The 17,463-nt window shown below is 40.1% G+C and overlaps 1 protein-coding gene across 3 annotated transcripts in view; it reads right to left on the bottom strand.

Annotated features, from left to right (window-relative positions):
- FAM83B (family with sequence similarity 83 member B) overlaps positions 1-14,872 on the bottom strand; it is an 82,736-nt gene extending 67,864 nt beyond the window's left edge. Inside the window, exons 1-2 of one of the 3 annotated variants that reach the window (XM_073905121.1) lie at positions 14,411-14,872; positions 4,300-4,496 (exon numbers count right to left, since the gene is read on the bottom strand). The gene's annotated coding sequence lies outside the window, so the exon portion shown is untranslated. The remainder of the gene's footprint in view (positions 1-4,299; positions 4,497-14,410) is intronic. The other 2 variants (XM_025890349.2, XM_073905122.1) reach the window with 2 other exon arrangements.
- Positions 14,873-17,463: the final 2,591 nt, after the last annotated feature.

Here is a 17,463-nt window from a genome sequence, read left to right as displayed (position 1 = left end):
TTCAAACAAAATTCAGCTCCATGAAGTGCTATAAGCACTAAAGGACTAATTTGACCATAAACATCTTTGTCAGGGGCCCTGTCCTAATTTAAAACTTTCCACTTAACCCAGCTTTTTCAGACTCAGGACTATGGAAACTCAAACCTGATTTGGGAGGGTAATCCACAAAGCTATTATCATGTATTAACTCCTCAGCTCAAAAGATGTAACAAGTCACTAATCGTACAGAGGGTTGTGACGAAATGGGAAACGGGACCACAAGTTTTGCTGAAAGGGTGGGGAGACCAGAAAAGATTCAGCACACATACTAACGCAGAGCTAATAAACAAGGAAGATACAGGATCCATTTGGCTCTTTTAGTGGAGACAATTCTGTCCCCATCCCTAGGCTCAAAATTTTTACCAACAAAGTCTAAAAGTGCAGGTGCGCCTGGGTGGCTCAGTCGTTAAGCTTCTGCCTTCAGCTCAGGTCATGATCCCAGGGTCCTGGGATCGAGCCCCGCATCGGGCTACCTGCTCCGCGGGAAGCCTGCTTCTTCCTCTCCCACTCTCCCTGCTTGTGTTCCTGCTCTTGCTCTGTCTCTGCCAAATAAATAAATAAAATCTTTAAAAAAAGAAAAGTCTAAAAGTACAGAGAGCCTAAAGATTAAATCTGATACAAGAAAACAAAACGTGTTTATGCTACTGGCATGTACTGTGTAGAAGCCAGGGATGATGTTAAACCTACTTCAATACACAAGACAGCCACCTGCATTAAGGAATTATCTGGCCCAAAATGTCAATGGTGTCATGGTTGAGAAATCTTCATCAAGTTGCTCACATGGTATTATACTACTAATGACCTTTTCGATGTTCATTAAAGTTCTTTTTTGCACCTAATACTGGACTCATTTTTAACAAAGAAATAAGGTTTTTATTTACTTGGCAGAATCAATCCATTGGATTACAGTATAGTTCCCTAAGGTTTACTGAGGTGTGGTGTTCATCTGATAATTCCGGTTCATGAAGGGACAGCACCCAGTGATCCCATGAAAATCACATCTATTATTTATAACTGCTTAAGATAGTAATTAACTACTGGTTGTTTAAAAAATCTTAAATTTTCTTAGCACTTATTTCCTAATTTTTTTTAAAAAATTAACTTTTGAAGTCCCATAACATACGAAGTTAAGCACCTATTATCTACTTAGAAGCTAAAATGCATGAAGTGCTTTAAAAAACCGTATTGATTCCCAAGCTTTATGTAGGTAAATATATACTCTGCAACTATAAAAAAATTCACTCTTGAGCTATGGGTAAACTGTGAAATCACAGAGATCAAAAGGACCACGAAAGTAAAATAAAACCATGAAGACAAAGACAAAAAGTTAATTATGAGGGAAAAAACAATCGAAGATGAAAAAACGTAAAACACTATAGGACTAATCAAATAACACTGCCAGATACAATGTAGAAAAACCCATCACAGAAAAAAAATGCAACAGCTATGAGAACAGAAGTTGAGATATTACATAAAAGAGTTAAGATAAAAAATAAATATGCTTGATTTCGTCCTGCTAGAGAAGCTATACCCTCTAACCACTGTCTAGAGATACGTATGTATCACAAGAGCTTTAAGGGAGAACGGTAAGGTAATGGCACTTGCATAAATGGGCACTGCAATAAAACAGCACCTGTATTTAGTTACAGATTTAATATAGCACTCTCAGGAGCTCAATCACTGAACATTTTAAAGATTTAATTTGAGGACAAAATTAATTGGGTATGCCCTTAAACATGTAAAGGTGCATTATTTTATTAATAACCATTAAAAACTCCTAGAAAGTATATAAACATACATAATAGAGTTAATGAGTAGAGAAAAACTTTCACTATGATGTAAAAGCTAAACCAACCACTAGGCTCATCTGCTAGTTAAGTGACTCATTCCAAAAAAAATAGGCTTACAAAATATGGGATTCAAATCCATGCCTCCAAAGCATTACAAATTCATTTGATATTGAATCTTTGGTGTCATCTGTGGAAAGTAAACATTTCAAAGGTACTAAACATTAGATTTCAATTCATGGGCTACTCTGGAAAACATTTTGGCAGTTTCATTATAAAACTAAATATGCAAATGACATACTTGTTTATGGTCTGTGATCTGAGAAGATTCATTGAAAAGACTTCTGAAAGAACAGGTCAATGGAAAAATGCTCCAAAGAGAAATTACAATTTTCTTAAATCGCAGATGATCTGAGGTTATGATTACTAACATGAAAGCAGATGACCAACGTCAAGACTGAAAGAAACACAAAAAGGATCACAGCTGCCAGTATCTCTGAGGTACCTTTTCCAACTTCTGTCTTAGGCTGTTTCTTTTCAACTACTAAATGCCATTATGGGTTAAATAATGTCTTCTAACAAGGTATGTTCAAGTACAAGCCCTCAGTACCAGTGAATGGGATCTTATTTGGAAATAGGGTCTTCTTTGCAGATGTAATCAAATTAAGAGAGGTCATATTTAATCCATGGTCCACAACAGTTGAAAATTATATATCTCTTTTTTCCTTGAATTTTTAGCTACCAAGATTGTGTTTGACTATGAATTTGATTACCAGAAATTTAAGATACTATTAAATTAAAAATTTTACTATAATTGTCAAGCTGCCAAGTGCAATTTGATATCAAATTTTGGCATCCAAACTTATTAAAAAAATTCTCAGCTGGTTTCATAATAATACTTACAACAAAATGGCCCAGCAGTACAGATTACAGCCTTCCACAGGGTCTGATTCCCAGCAGGCCAAGGAATACATGAACATACAGCACACCCAGTCACAGGGTTCTGAATGCAAATATCTCCATATGTAGATCACAAATAGAGTCACCCACCTTATCAAGCTCATGAAAAGGAAACTAAATACCTCCAATTCACTTCACAAATCCCAAATAAAAATTCCATTACTCAGTATCTAAACATTAATTTAACTTCTTTTAATTGGGCGATGGTATGACATTGATTTCATATCAAAACACTTAATTCCAGGGTTTGTTTGTATTACCTGTTATTCAATATATTTCCCATCCCCAGTTTAAACTATAATCTAGACATAAGAATATATAGGCCCCCAATATATGTTAACAACATTAAAACAATCATTCACTGTCATTTGGAATCAGAGAGTAATTCCTGTAGAGAAATTCATAGGAAAAAAACCCAATAAACCCTTTTCTCAGACTAGCATATACTAGTCACACTTTAGAGGAATACTCTATGCATGGCTTAAAATGCAAGTGGAATTAAAGCAAATTACTCTTTTACCAACACAATAAACGACTCCTGAATTGCATTGTATTATGGACACAAGCATTCCAGAAGCTCCAATGAATGAGATAAGGTCATCCTAACGGGGTTGAATCTTGTGCTGTCAAGTGTTCCATCTTGTCCTGATCCTGATCAATATACCTAACAATCATTCGGATGAATCAATAGAAATACACTGATACAGGTGGCAGAAATAAACACTAGCATATACATTAGGTGCCAGAATTAATATTCAAAATGATCTTAAAGTGGTGAAATAATATAGCACAATGAAGGAGTTTAAATCCAATACAATAAATGTAAAAGTTTTAATTTACATTAAAAATTAACCATACAAGTACAGGATTGAGCAGAGCTTGCGGCAGATTATGTCAAGAAGAATAGCTGAAAAATTAGAGGGTTTAATCCAAAGAGAACACTAAAAGAGACACAGAAGAGTAGTCTTTAATTGTACGAAGCGGGGGAAAGTAGGGTTGAGGGACAAAACACTGGTTAGCTCAGTGACTCAGAGCGGTGAGATGGCCCAAGTTCTGTCTTCTGCTCTGCCACATACTGGTCTTAAGATTTTGGTCACAAAATTTCAGGGCTCTAAGCTGCATGTCCCTCACTAGGAAAATGGGTAAAATAACAGTACTGACTGCAAAGGGACTAAAGGAGATAAAAGCCCTCAACTCTGTATCAGCCATAAAGACTGCTACAATAAATTGTTAGGTAGTAACGAAAGATGACTTCAAATACTTCCATTTTGACCTCAGTGTGTACTTCCCGATTAAATCCTTCTTTCCAGCTTATCTCTTAAGGCAGGGAAAAGACCCCTCAAGCAAAGCATCCCGTGTTGCCAAGGAACTGAAACTACCCCCTCAAGCAATGAGGACTGCCCTGGGCCAGCGAGACCCCTTGTGACTGACCCCAAGACAATAATGGGCCTGACCTTTCCCGCCCACCTGCAGGCGCCCACTGACCTTTGTCCCACATTGCCCTTATACAAACCTGGAAGTATCTTTAGCACTTTGGAGACAGTCTTTGAGGTGCTAGTCCAGTGTCTTCCTGGTGGTGGCCTCACCGAAATAAACTCCTTTCTTGTTTCCCCACCACTCGTCTCTCTGCCTTTGGGTTTTGTCAGCAGTGACTGGCTGAAGCTGGTCTGTTTGGGACCCCGGAGCCAGGCACTCTTGCACCCCCACACCCTGGTTAGAGTAATATAGGAGAGAATTTCACTTAGTAATAAGGTTCTATTTTTCTCTTACTTTCTTAATGAGTATCCTCTTTCTGTGTGTAATCAAGCAGAAGACATATTTTTGAAAGAATCCTATAATGTGTAACAAGTTGGGCTCCAGGGCACCCTTGCCAAAATTCTAAGATGATATTCATTTTGCCTGCTGAGAAGATCTGTAATACTCACAAACTTGCTAACATTGTTTGGAGGGAGGGACGTAGTTTAAAAAAAAAAAAAAAAAAAAAAGTGTTTCTAGTGTGACAAAGAACTGACTCATGTCCTTCTTCTCAGTTTCTCCTAAGTCAGCTTTCGCAAGTCAGCTTTTTTTTTTTTTTTTTTTTTGAGAGAAAGAGAGAATCTTAAGCAGGCTCCATTGATCTCACCACCCTGAGATCATGACCTGAGATGAAATCAAGAGTCAGACACTTAACCAACTGAGCCACCCAGGCGCCCCTCAGCTTCATTTTTTTTGAAGTTAAATAAAGAATATTCTACATACTCATTTTCAAATGCAAAACAAACAAAAAGCCAAGAAAGTCAAAAGCCTCCTCTAGTTGTTTTGATAGCATGCAAAAATGTTTATATTATGATGCTCTATGGATAACAAGCAGGCTATCAAACTATATAAGAGAATTATAATTAAAAAAAATTCATCTGAAAACAAAAATAAAAACATACATAAAAATGAAAGTGACTGATTTGGAGAGGTGGTTTTGTGGGTGATTTTTTAAAACTACTTTACACATTTCTGTATTTACCAAATGTTATATATATATATATATTAGTTTTGCTTTGGGGGGGGGAAAGGAATTTTTAAGAGAATTATTCCAATACTTATTTTTTACTTTAGAATACCCTCCTCTTTATCCATTCATGTACTAAGTTGAGTGTCACAGGTAATTCAAAATGCTGCATATAAAACAGTTTAAAAATTCTTACAGAGCAACACATGAACAAGTGCAGAATATGAGAAACTAAAGCTGTATGGATTCAAGGACCAACAAAGAAAAAAAATAAAATAAAAATAACAGCATACACTTAATGAGGTCTGAGTAAGTAGCTCCCTGATGTGCAACGCTGTCCCTAACTCCCCGGGGCTAAGGACAGAGCCACTGCAAGCCCATAGCAATTTCTGTGCATATTATCACTTTCCATGCACTATTTAAATGCATTATTCTCTACCTTCTTCACTATAAACTCTGTGATGGTGGAGATTATCTGTTAAGCACAATTATTAATGCTCAGTACATAATTGTTATATAACAAGCTAATAATATACTTTAATAACTCAGCATAACAGAATGAGTTGATTAAATATGATAGGCCAAAAAAATCCTGAAGTATAGTTTTTTAAATGATAATATCCACAAAGAACTTTTTAAGACTGAAGCACATATTTGTTTCTATTAAATGGAGGTTAGTTTTTTGATAATACAAAATATTACCCACTGAAAAGGGCTTTTAGTAGACTAATTAGAAAAACCACCAAGCAGTCAAAGTAATTAGATAAATCCATAGATCTCTATTGAAAATAAACATCAATACTAATTTCAAATGAGCAATTTGTGAAAAGGATAGAAATATTATCAAGTGTCCTTTGGGAATTCTCGCTAAAAAGTGTATTTTGAAATGTTTAATTACGTTCAAGTCATTCTGAAAATAGTTTCTGCGTATTTTTTATTTTTTATTTTTTTATTTTTTTCTGCGTATTTAAATTAATCTTCATGAAACAAAGTTCTAAGTCTTGCTTTTCAACATAGTGATACAAATTAGCTGTAAAGTAGGACTTATTTCTCCTCTGTTTTTGATATTAGTTCTGTTATTATATTTCAGCAGGAGGAAAGGATTCACTGGGTGTTTAAATGGATTATGACTATCAATGTTTAGTATACCATTAAGGTGAAATTAGAGTTAACTATATATTCCAGAGCAGAGCTGAGAAGGTTAAAAGTCCATATTTTCCAATGTAGTAAAACAGAGCTGTGTGAGGCTTAAGTTTATCCAACACATCATCCGGATTCTAGTTTCAGAAGTACGTAGATCCCTCCGCCCTAAGGGTAGGAATAACTTGCAACAGGATAGGCATCTTCCCCCCCGCCTTGAGTGCTACAGTCGTAGGGGAAATGATTATTAACAGTGACTACTGTTACTGCCAGTGGTATCTGTAAATCATTGCTGGGATACTGGGTTGCAGCACAGAAGCTAAGACTTCCCTTCAAATGCCATCAAGCTACTTATTTTCCTGCTGTCTGGGCTTGGACTTGGGAACTTGACTCAGCTGTACCTTCACTGTTCTCTGTCAATATTCCTCCCAGGATAATGTCATCCAGTCTTACAGCAGGAAATATTCTATACCCACGGATGACTCGAACATCTCCAGACATGACTGCTCCCCTAGGCTCCAGACTCATCGATTTGACTGGTTTCTGGACACCATCTGTGGTTTACTTTCTTTACACTGAACATGCCGAGTTAATTCCTGTTTTAGGACCTTTGCACTATTCATTCCAACAGCCTGGAATTATCTTTCTTTTCATTCCCATCTTACTCATGCGGCACCTCCGTAGAGAGGTCTGCCAGACCTCCCATTTTAAAAAGGACCTACCCTCTCTGCTATGCTTAATTCTATTACTTGGTTTTATTTAGCTTCTAGCACTTATTATTATGTAAAAATCATCAAGGTATTTGTTTACTTGCCAGTGCCTGTATCCCCCCCCCTCACTAAAATGGAAGTTGATCAAAGGCCACCAAGCTATTCATTCTAATTTATCTGTGCCACTATCATATTGGGTATTCCTTGTTTTGAGTATCACTGCTGTCTTAGATAAGGCCTATTGTCTTAACATTTTAAGTATGTTGGGGTCTATATGCCATTCTTCCCTCACTTGTCCTCACAAAGGTGAAATAACTAGGGGGTCTACCTATTTCCTCACTTGTTTGCCTTACCAACCCTCCCCAAGTTGTAACACCTAGATTTCCAGATTACCACAGGAAGTGGGTTCAGGATCTTTCAACCTCAGCTTCTAAACCTCTAATATAAAACAAGGACTTGATATATTTAGATGAGAGCACCACAGGCAACAAGGGCCCCACGGAGCAAAATGTTGAATGTGTCTCATATGCCCTCTTGTCCCAGCTTCTGAGTCTACTTTAGACAACAGAGAGCCAATCTGGGTACACGCTGACATTTACAGAACGGGTGCTGTAGGAAAACATCATAAACATGTGCTCCAATACAAACCATGAAAGTGGCTTTCCAAATACGTGTAACAAAAGCAGTGTGCTTCATCTATGAAAAAGTGAAAGTTCGCAAATAAAATGTCTTAAGAAAATGTATTTTCCCGGGGCGCCTGGGTGGCTCAGTTGGTTAAGCGACTGCCTTCGGCTCAGGTCATGATCCTGGAGTCCCGGGATCGAGTCCCACATCGGGCTCCCTGCTCAGCGGGGAGTCTGCTTCTCCCTCTGACCCTACCCCCTCTTGTACTTTCTCTCTCATTCTCTCTCTCAAATAAATAAAAATAAAATCTTAAAAAAAAAAAAAGGATTTTCCCTATGCATGTTGGGAACGGCAATCAAAGTCAGTGTTTTAAGTATTTAGCGGCAACAAAAAAATCTTGGACTATTAAAAAATAGAGGAGTGGGGCGCCTGGGTGGCTCAGTCAGTTAAGCGCCGGACTCTTGATTTCGGCTCAGGTCATGATCTCAGGGTTGGGAGACTGAGCCCTGCATCGGGCTCGGTGTCTGCTTAACCCTTTCCCTCGACTCCTCTCCCCCGCGCCCTCTGCCCCCCCCGCCCCCCACGTGTGCACTCTAAAATATACAAAAATCTTTTAAAAACATTAAAAGTAGAGGTTTAAAACAAATAATATTGTGGAAACTGTGCAAGTGGACACCAGTTTATTTTTAACATGCCAAAAAATATTAAGTATTATTAATATATCTAGCCTGGAAAATTTTAGTTTAATTTTTTATAATTTAATGTGTTACAAAGAGCCACGTAAGTAAACTGAACATGTATAAAGCAAGCCCAGTGTCTAGCAATCCTTTATTAGTCTTTTCCCTCAGGATTAGCTTTTAATTAAGCCTCCTTAGGTAGCTATATCACAGATGAAATGAAGTGCTTCTTATTTTCCCACAGAAATTCCCCAAAAAGTCTTATTGGAAAACTAGCCTGTCCTGGTTTAGACCTTGTATTGTTTTCTTCCCTGGCTCCTCTCACTTGGTGATAGAACACTTGCACACCCAGAAGTTAACCAAAAAGATATACTTTTTTTTTTTTAATGTGCAAAATGCTGCTGGATTTGTAAAGATGGATTTCCAGGTCTTGTGGATTATGCGTGAACAATGTTCCCTCACAACCCCACTACATTCCTGTGACGGGGGTTCTACCCTGGGCAACTGTAATGACTGAGTGAAGGCTGATGCTTCTCAAGTTCTAGTCATGGTCCCCTAAACCAGACCTGAGCCCGAAACTGCCCCTGGCAGCTCTTCCGTTTCACTCCCATTTGTCTGTGTACATAGGTCAGTGTAACTGTGACAGAGAAGGCAGACGATACCCCAAATAAGGATACCCCTATGCTAGGATGTGAAAATCAAACATAGTAACTAGTTTCTTTAACTCAAGTAATTCATGATTTTATCAAGACATTTATTCTATGTGTGATACATGCACATACCTAATTAGGATGTTCATGGGCTCCTGCCCCACATTTTGCAGAACCGTATTTTGGGTCCAATGGCCTTAAGAGAGATTTTAATTTTCTTTAGTGTCATTTTCTTGAGATTTTTTTTAAAAAAAAATTTCAATTGTATGTACTAGTAGTCCCCTATGTAGTGTTTTTGACCTTTGAACTTTTCTACATTAGACATTGACACTAAAAGTACCCTTCCTGTAATGAATCCAGTTTTCAATCCAACAAATATTTCAACTTACTGCACAGAGGCTGTGGGCATGTCAATATCCAGTTTCAATAACATCATGATCCTTCTTTTTTACTATCTTATTTACACCCTTATTTGAATATTTTATTGAAACAACTTATAAGTTTTAGGAAAATGGAAAAATGAAAGTCTTGATGTTAGTAAAATGCTTATCTAATAAACTGAGTATAATAGAGGCAAAGATGGAAATTATTGAACATGCCAAAGAAGGCAAATCATGAGTTTTAATCAGATGATCATTGTACACATGTTCTACTGTGAAGGTAAAGAACATGTTTTTTTAAAAGATTTTATTTATTATTTGACAGAGAGAGAGAGCACAAGCAGGGGGAGCAGCTGAGGGAGAGGGAGAAACAGGCAGGTTCCCTCCGAGCAGGGAACCTGATGCCGGGCTCGATCCCAGAACCCCGGGACCATGACCTGAGCCAAAGGGAGACGCTTAACCGACTGTGCCACCCAGGATCCCTAAAGATCATTTTTTAAAATGTATAAACTGCCAGAAATGTATTGTTGAATAGTGAGTCTAATATTTAAAGTATAACTGGCAAGTTTATTTATATTTTAACTCTTACAGAACAAAACTACCTCTGCAATATGTTACTTGATTTTCATATCTGAGTTTTATAGATTTTTAGAAACCTACAATGTACCAAAATAGAAAACTACCGATATTGAGAGATGACAGAAATATAGGCAAATAGGTGAACAGATGGAGAAATAGCCAAATAAATAGAAGTAGGTAATGGGTGAGAAGGAAAAAGACAAGATGAGAGGTGGGACAGAAAAATGAAGATGAGCCTAAGGAGGAAAAGGGACGAGGAAAAGAGGGAAAGGAAGACAGAGGAAAAGGAAAGGAAGAGAAGCACAGAGAAGGAACAAAGAGGCCAGAAACCTAAGATCCTACAAAGGATCAGAGGGCCAATAAGAGATGAAGGAATGAAGAGATGAAGGAAAGGAGGGCATGAACCCGAAGCAAGCGAGGGATCACTGGGGGAACGCGGTGACAGTCACTAGCTCCTTACTCTAAGAACATCTTGGCTTCATTTTGCTGTTCTCTAACAAATGATTCAGAAGTCACATTTATTCGAGAAAAAGACAATTATTTTAAAACATCAGGAAACAGCTGCTGAATGAGTCAGAGGAGACTAAGTAGTTAGAGCAATGTACTGTTAAGAATGAAAGCCATCACTGCTTGCGCGTGGAAATAAACGACAGTCCGGACAAACAATCCGCTGGGTGACTGACTCCACTGTAGCCACTGAGGTGGCAGATGCCACTTTTTAGTGCTTTGAAAACTGCCTTTTCTTCCCCAAATGAGTAATGCTTAGACAACCAGAGAGGCAACCTGACAATAAATAGAGAACTAAAACCCTTGGAGATGAAAATTTGACAAAACAAGTGAAAATAATGAGTTGCCCAGTGACACCGCTATGGGGAGATGTCCATTAGCATCATTTTACAGTACCCTCAACAAGAAGTGATCACAGAGAATTTCAGAGCAGGATGGGACAGGCCATTGAAAAACCAAAGAGGCCAACAGAATTTAGGTACTTTGTCTAAAATCATGACTAAGTCAGGTCTGCTAATATTCAATTTTACAAATGACTAATGGACATATACAGTATATGCTGGAACTTCCAGAGAATATGAAGGAAATACTAAATAAGTGGACCAGATTCATTAATTCCATTTGCACTTATAAATGTTATTAGGTCCCTAACTGTAAGCTTCTTGAGATCCAGGAACAGTAGCTTGCTACCTTCCTACCCAGAGTGGAGCACACTGCTCAGCACAAAATAGTCCATACATGCATGTTTAATGAATGGGTAGAGTGTAAGCGCAAAGAGTCATAACTTTTAGATATCGGTACTGCATAACTTCTGCGTAAACTCTTCAAAATCAGCCACTGCCAGCATCATGGAGGTTACACCCGACCCTATGCCAGTTCTCAAGAGGCTGACCATCACTAACTTACCTTCCCCAGATACGGGTGCAGTCTACAGACTACTTGATACATAGCTCAAAAGATAAAAGGCATATGCCTTTAGGGGACATCTGGCCTCACTCCTAAGGACAGTATGAAAATAAAACAAAATTACAAACTGAGTAGTAATTAGATGTCCCCGAGGAAAAGGTTCCTCATAGCAGCCATGATCCCATGATTCAAATACTTCCCAACACAGATGTGCCCAATGGGTGAATAATCCTTATGCTTGGATCAGTCTCATCTTCCTCACAGCATCAAAGCTGCTGAAAACATCATTTTCCCTCCCTGATCCCCCACCCCTACCTCGTATATGTGTGAGCCTCCTGACTCTTTAATAAACCCTCCTTCACAATCCCGGAGCCAACCTGCTCCCACTCCATTTCACCTCCACATGAGCCCTTTCTCCTGGAGCCCACCATTTCCCCAGTTCCTGTGTCAGCAGCCCACAGTACTCAGTTTCCAAGGATCAGTAGTACGGACAAACCCCCCCCCCCCACTCCACTCCACCCTTGGGGGCTGGGACAGGCACCACAGAACAATGCTCATGCCCAATGGCCCGCCTCAGTAAGAAGGAAGCTCCATCTGAAGGCTCCAGTACATTTTCTCAGAGAGGTGTTGGTGGATTTAATTTTTTGGTGGGGCTTAGGTGCCGTGTGTATAAAATTTAATCCACAATATTTTAAAATCCATAACCATTGGTTAGAACACAATTTTGGGGGTGGTTCGGAGACTGTATTCTGATTTTCAAATGAAAAACTCACCAGCAAAATTCTAAAATACATTCCACTTCCAGATTAGAAATAATTAAATAAACGAAAGTACATTTCAAAATTAGCAGTAACATTGTGTTTAGCAGACTCTGAAATGAGAAACATGCTTGGAACACTCATATTTTACAAGTTACAGAGGGACAGATGTGCAAACTTACCTAACTAGCAAAACAAGGACAACTTGTAATTTTGCAAATAATTAGTTAAAATTAAGCTAAGCAGGGGCTTTTCAAAAGCTCTCCTCCAACCAGATAATTTTTATAGAAGAGGCCTGCTTTACTGGGATCACACTTTCACCCACAAGATTCTCAAGACTAAAACTATGTTACATCACGGAAACTCACTATTGTATAATATCATTGAACAGGAAACACGTAGGTGAATTGCTGCAGGACAGTCATAGTCGAGAAAATACTCAATGTACGAGCCTCCACCATAAATTTTAAGGGGATATGGTAGCAGGAGGAGATATAATAGAAAGAATTAGAAAATTAATTAACCCATCCCAAAAGAGTTTAGTTATAGTTAAAATAATAGTTTCCAGAGAGTAATCACAAAGGACATCACTGAGTCAGCACCAGAGGTGTGGTTTGTCTCCATCTCTGCAATCCCTTTCAGCAGCTGTTCAATAGGCAAAGCTTCCCACAGTAAGTTCTGAGCATCTGTGGTCTAGAATGTGCCAGCTTTAAAGGCAGGATCCACCCAGCCCCTCAGGCAGGCTCTGCAGGGCGCAGCCAGCACTCTTTAATAGGTACACACCTATTAAAGTGCAACCACGTGTGTGCCCTAAACCCAAAGCCAGGGGGTGGAATTTGAAACTGGAAGGTGTGGGAACTGCCATCATCCTGAGAAACAAACAAAACGAAGACCGACCCCCAACCCCCACTTCATCCTGTTTCCCACCCTTCTCATTATTTATATATTTTTAAAAACCAACCCAACAATCAAACAAAAAACCACCTTTCTCTTGTAAGGCCCTTTCATCACTGCTCCCTTGTCCTATTTCTTGTCAGGACTGATTCAGCCTCAGTCATGGATTTCCCTGGGGCTCTTCCACTGGTTGGGGATGAGAAAGGGAAAGAGGGGAGGTGCCTGCCAGGAAATGGGCAAAATGTGTCGCAAGTGGGAATCTGGAAATGAGTTGCGGGTCATCATGGTCTTACAGCCTCGACTGCCTGCCGCCAGCACGGCCTTTTCTTTGTGTTCTGGCCTCCTCTGAGTTCTCCACTTCTGGGTCAGAAACCCTAGAACCTAGAACCTCACCACTGCATGCACAGTCAGCACGGTATCCTGTGTTCCCACAGCCTCCGCCCTATAAAGCACCATTGTCTCTTCACATACTCATGAATGCAACAACACATGCACATTCTCTGCCTCCTCACGCACCTTCTAGAGGTAATAACTCTCCCAACGTGTCACAGAGGATAGGCCTAAAGACTCCAAGTACCTTTCCAGAAGCTATCTCCTCTAGGCACAATGTCCCTTTAGGGCGGTGGTTCTCAAAAATCTGGTTATGTACCAGAATCACCCAGCGAGCTAACTAAGGACACAGACCCAGGCCAACTGGAGTTTGGAAAACACCTGTGGACAGAAGTCCATTGGCTACAAACAAGAGCTTTTGTTACAAATAACGTTGTCTTCCTTTCCCAGTTCCACTCCCTACTAAAGATCTAAAGAACACACGCGCCCTTCTGCAGCTTACGCTCCCACTTTTTTGCCCTACGCCCCCCTCCGCTACCCGGCCCCCGCCCCCAGCCCGACCGCGTCCCCCCCTTACTTCCTCCCACAAGGCTCTTCCCAGACCCTTCCCACCGCTCCCTCCCCCGGGGTCCGCGACGGCCTCCTGGGGGACAGAGAAAGCAAATACCAAGTCCAGGGTGGGGCGGCGCCTGTTCCTAGGGGAACCCGAACTCGTCCCGCCTGAGACCTAACTTCTCAAACTTCCCAACGCGCTCTCAGCCACACGACAATGAAAGAAAATTAACCAAACAGAGGAAAGCGACCTCTGCGCCCTGGCGAATTGCCGACACCGCGCCGGCTCCCCTGGGGTGCTCCCCATCCCTCCCCCGCCCTGCACCGGGCCGGCCTAAGGTGGGTGCAGCCTCGGGACCCCGCCGCACGCGGCTCGCGCGCCAGCCAGTCTCCCGCCCGCCGAGGCCGGGGAGGGGAGCCCGGAGCCCCACTTACGGCCAGGATCGCCCCCGAGCCGCGCGCCGCCCCGGCCGCCACCGAACGTTTGCCGCCCAGGAAGCCGCGCGGCCGAGGGAGGGGAGGGGAGTTACCTGCCGAGCGTCAGGTCGGCGGAGGGAAGCTGACTCCGGCTCGGACCGCGCCTCCCCGGGCTTGGGTGCAGAGCCGAATGAGGGCGCGTCTGGGGACGAGTTGCAACAAGTCTGAAGTGGTGTCACACCAAACCCCGCGCAACCAGAAAGCGCCTCGGAACCTGTCTGAACTCAGAAACCCAACCCAGCCCTCTACCAGCAAAGTATAAAGCCTTCCTTCCCCGTCCGCCCTCGAGGCTCTCGGGCGATTACGAGTCCCGACACCTGGGCCGGGGGAGCAGAAATCCGGGAGGTCGGCGGCGCACACCTGCGAAGGAGGTGGACCTCGGAGGAGCGGGGCTGTGCTCCCACCCACGTCCTTCCTGGGCTCTGGAATGCTTGGGGGGGGGGGGGGAAGGGGCCTCAGGGTTAGAGCAGGGGCGTGGGGGAGGGGGTTGTACCACCCTCGGGAGAGTGGGGCGGATTCAGCCTGCAGGAGATAATGCCAATCAGCAGCCCTCAATGCAGACCCCTACTCAACCACCTGAGTGTTTGCTGGCTTGGGAAAGAGCAGGAGGTGGAAAGGTGGTAGAAACAGTGCTTGTGTATGTACCTTTTTATGTGAAAGAGAAATTCTAAACATCATCAAGATTTGGTATCGACTTTGGATGACCCTGGTTGCTGACTTGAGATGAAAAGATACTGTTTAAAATAGGAATACCTGCGTGAAGAGCAGGTCAGGCTAGGTGGGATACTGTGTAGCAATGTAGAAGAGGAGTAGAGGCGTTATCATTTGGTTTTAACATAAAATAATTACAGCAATTAATAAAATTTATTTTAAAAATTTGTCTACATCTCAATAAATCTCTTAGGAATGTTTCTAATAATTTTATAGTCATATAGGCTTCAAGATATAGCCACTTGCAGCAAACGTTAAAAATGCAGCCTAGTACGGGAAAAATGAAACAGGGTAATAATAAGCATATTTTAAGCTTTTGGCATGATATGTAAATTACCATAAAATGGAATTGACCTTAAAAATGACTTCTATGGATATTTCGCTCTGAAAAAATACTTGGGGAAAATGTTAAACTATAGGGATTTCAGTTAGGTCTTGACTGATGAGTCGACTTAGGAGGATGAGAGTTACATATTCTAGACGCTAAAACAGAGCAAAGGACAATGTCAGAAAGTAAAAGCAAGTTCCAAGACAGAACAAATGTAGGCTTCCCAGATTGTGGTGTCTGTGATTTATAGTTTTGTTTTGTTTTGTTTTGTTTTTTCCCAACGGTATGTGGAGAATTATCTTGTTTTATATATGTAACTTTTTTCTTCTGTTCTTGTAATTTCTATGTCTAACCTTCTAATATTTTTGCAATCCTGGTCTTTATTTTGACATCTGACTCTCTCAATTCATGTTCTCTGTGTGATACTTCATTTACTCATTTGCTTTTACGATGTTCAAAAATAATTCTGGATGTTTCTTATGAGCATTTGGGACTGCATTCATAAATATAAACTTACTTAAAAGTAGCAAAAATATTTAGACTAAACAAGTTAAAATGGGCCCACAGAAAGTCTGATTTTGTTAAGATATTCATTCATACATAACTCGAGGGAAATTTCAAGGAAGGATTTTTACTAGAGTGTTAATTATTAAAAGCAAATGAAAGAGAGGAAAATGTAGGTGAAGAGAGAGAATCCATTAATGGTGCTATGCTAAAGGCTTTCTGTCCTTAGTGGGATGGGAAATTATGTAAAACTGATGTGACCCCTTAAGGAGCCTACAAGCCAGGTGAAGAGAGAGGACACATGAACAAGGAAAGGAAGCAAATAGTACAAGCCAGTATGAGGAACTAGAAGTGGAAAGCACACAGGTCTTTAAAATAAAGGTAAGAGGAAGAAATGATTAACTGCTTAACTCATTAAGGGATGCTGATGGAACTTTACAGAACTGTAGGAATTTGAATTGAATAATGACAGAAGTCATTACTAGTAGACTAAGCTTGTGTCCCTTTAAGAGCTTTATAATATACATATTTTAATGCAGTTTAAGACAGTGGCTTCCAGGCAGATAAAGCCACTGATACAGAAAGAATGTCACATGTAACAATAAAAAACTAGATGTGTTTATCTAAAACATTTTTCCAACGTACTCTGAGGGAAGTTAAGAAGCAAAATTACTGATAGTGTTGGCAAAACTTACTGGCTGAATCAGCACATTAGTTTAATAATCTTAAGACATTTCATGTTAAGACTACCATGAAAATTATTGAAATGAGCTTCATAATCATTTCATACATCTGCCACGTTTAAATTGTTACATAAAGTATTATGTAAGTGTCACTGTTTCAACACATAGTTATTGAGAGTTTTCTGTAGGAAAGACATTGTGCCAAGCACTGGGCAGAGGACGGAAAGATGAATAGAGCACAGTAGATATAACTAGGATTCATCCATGTTTATCTGAATTCTTGATTTGTCTGTGTGTGCTTATTTATGTGTGTGTCAAGATGGCACAACTTAAACACAATTTAAAGTCCACAAAGACGTTAGAGTATTTGTGAAGAGAGGTGTGTGGAAACAAGTATAATTACATAAAATTAGATACATAGATTAATAATTGTTTTATTCTCCATCACAAAATTCCTTTAGAAGGAATGAAATATACATTATTATATTCTGTGATTCCTTCATTTTCAAAATTATTATGTAGTACTGTGAAGTTGTTTTTGTTTTTTTTTAATCTGTAAGCATCTGAAAGGTTAGATCATTTTAATATTATTTCGGGGAATGAGGTAGAGAAATAAAATGACAAAACAGGAGAAATCCTTTCTTTTTAAATAGCTATACTCATTAGAGCCTACCCTCTCATGAACACATCCCTCTTCTCTTTCTTTTCAGCAGATCAAATACATGAAAATATAAGGTCATTTACATTTTTCATAACACACATAAATAATTTTTAAACCCTTGCCA

The sequence above is a fragment of the Callorhinus ursinus genome, unplaced genomic scaffold (genome assembly GCF_003265705.2).
Source record: "Callorhinus ursinus isolate GAN/ISIS: 27379988/994484 unplaced genomic scaffold, GSC_fseal_2.0 scaffold22, whole genome shotgun sequence".
Classification (NCBI taxonomy): Eukaryota; Metazoa; Chordata; class Mammalia; order Carnivora; family Otariidae; genus Callorhinus; species Callorhinus ursinus.
Note: the sequence above shows the minus strand (reverse complement) of the source record. Positions and strands in the feature narration are given on the sequence as shown.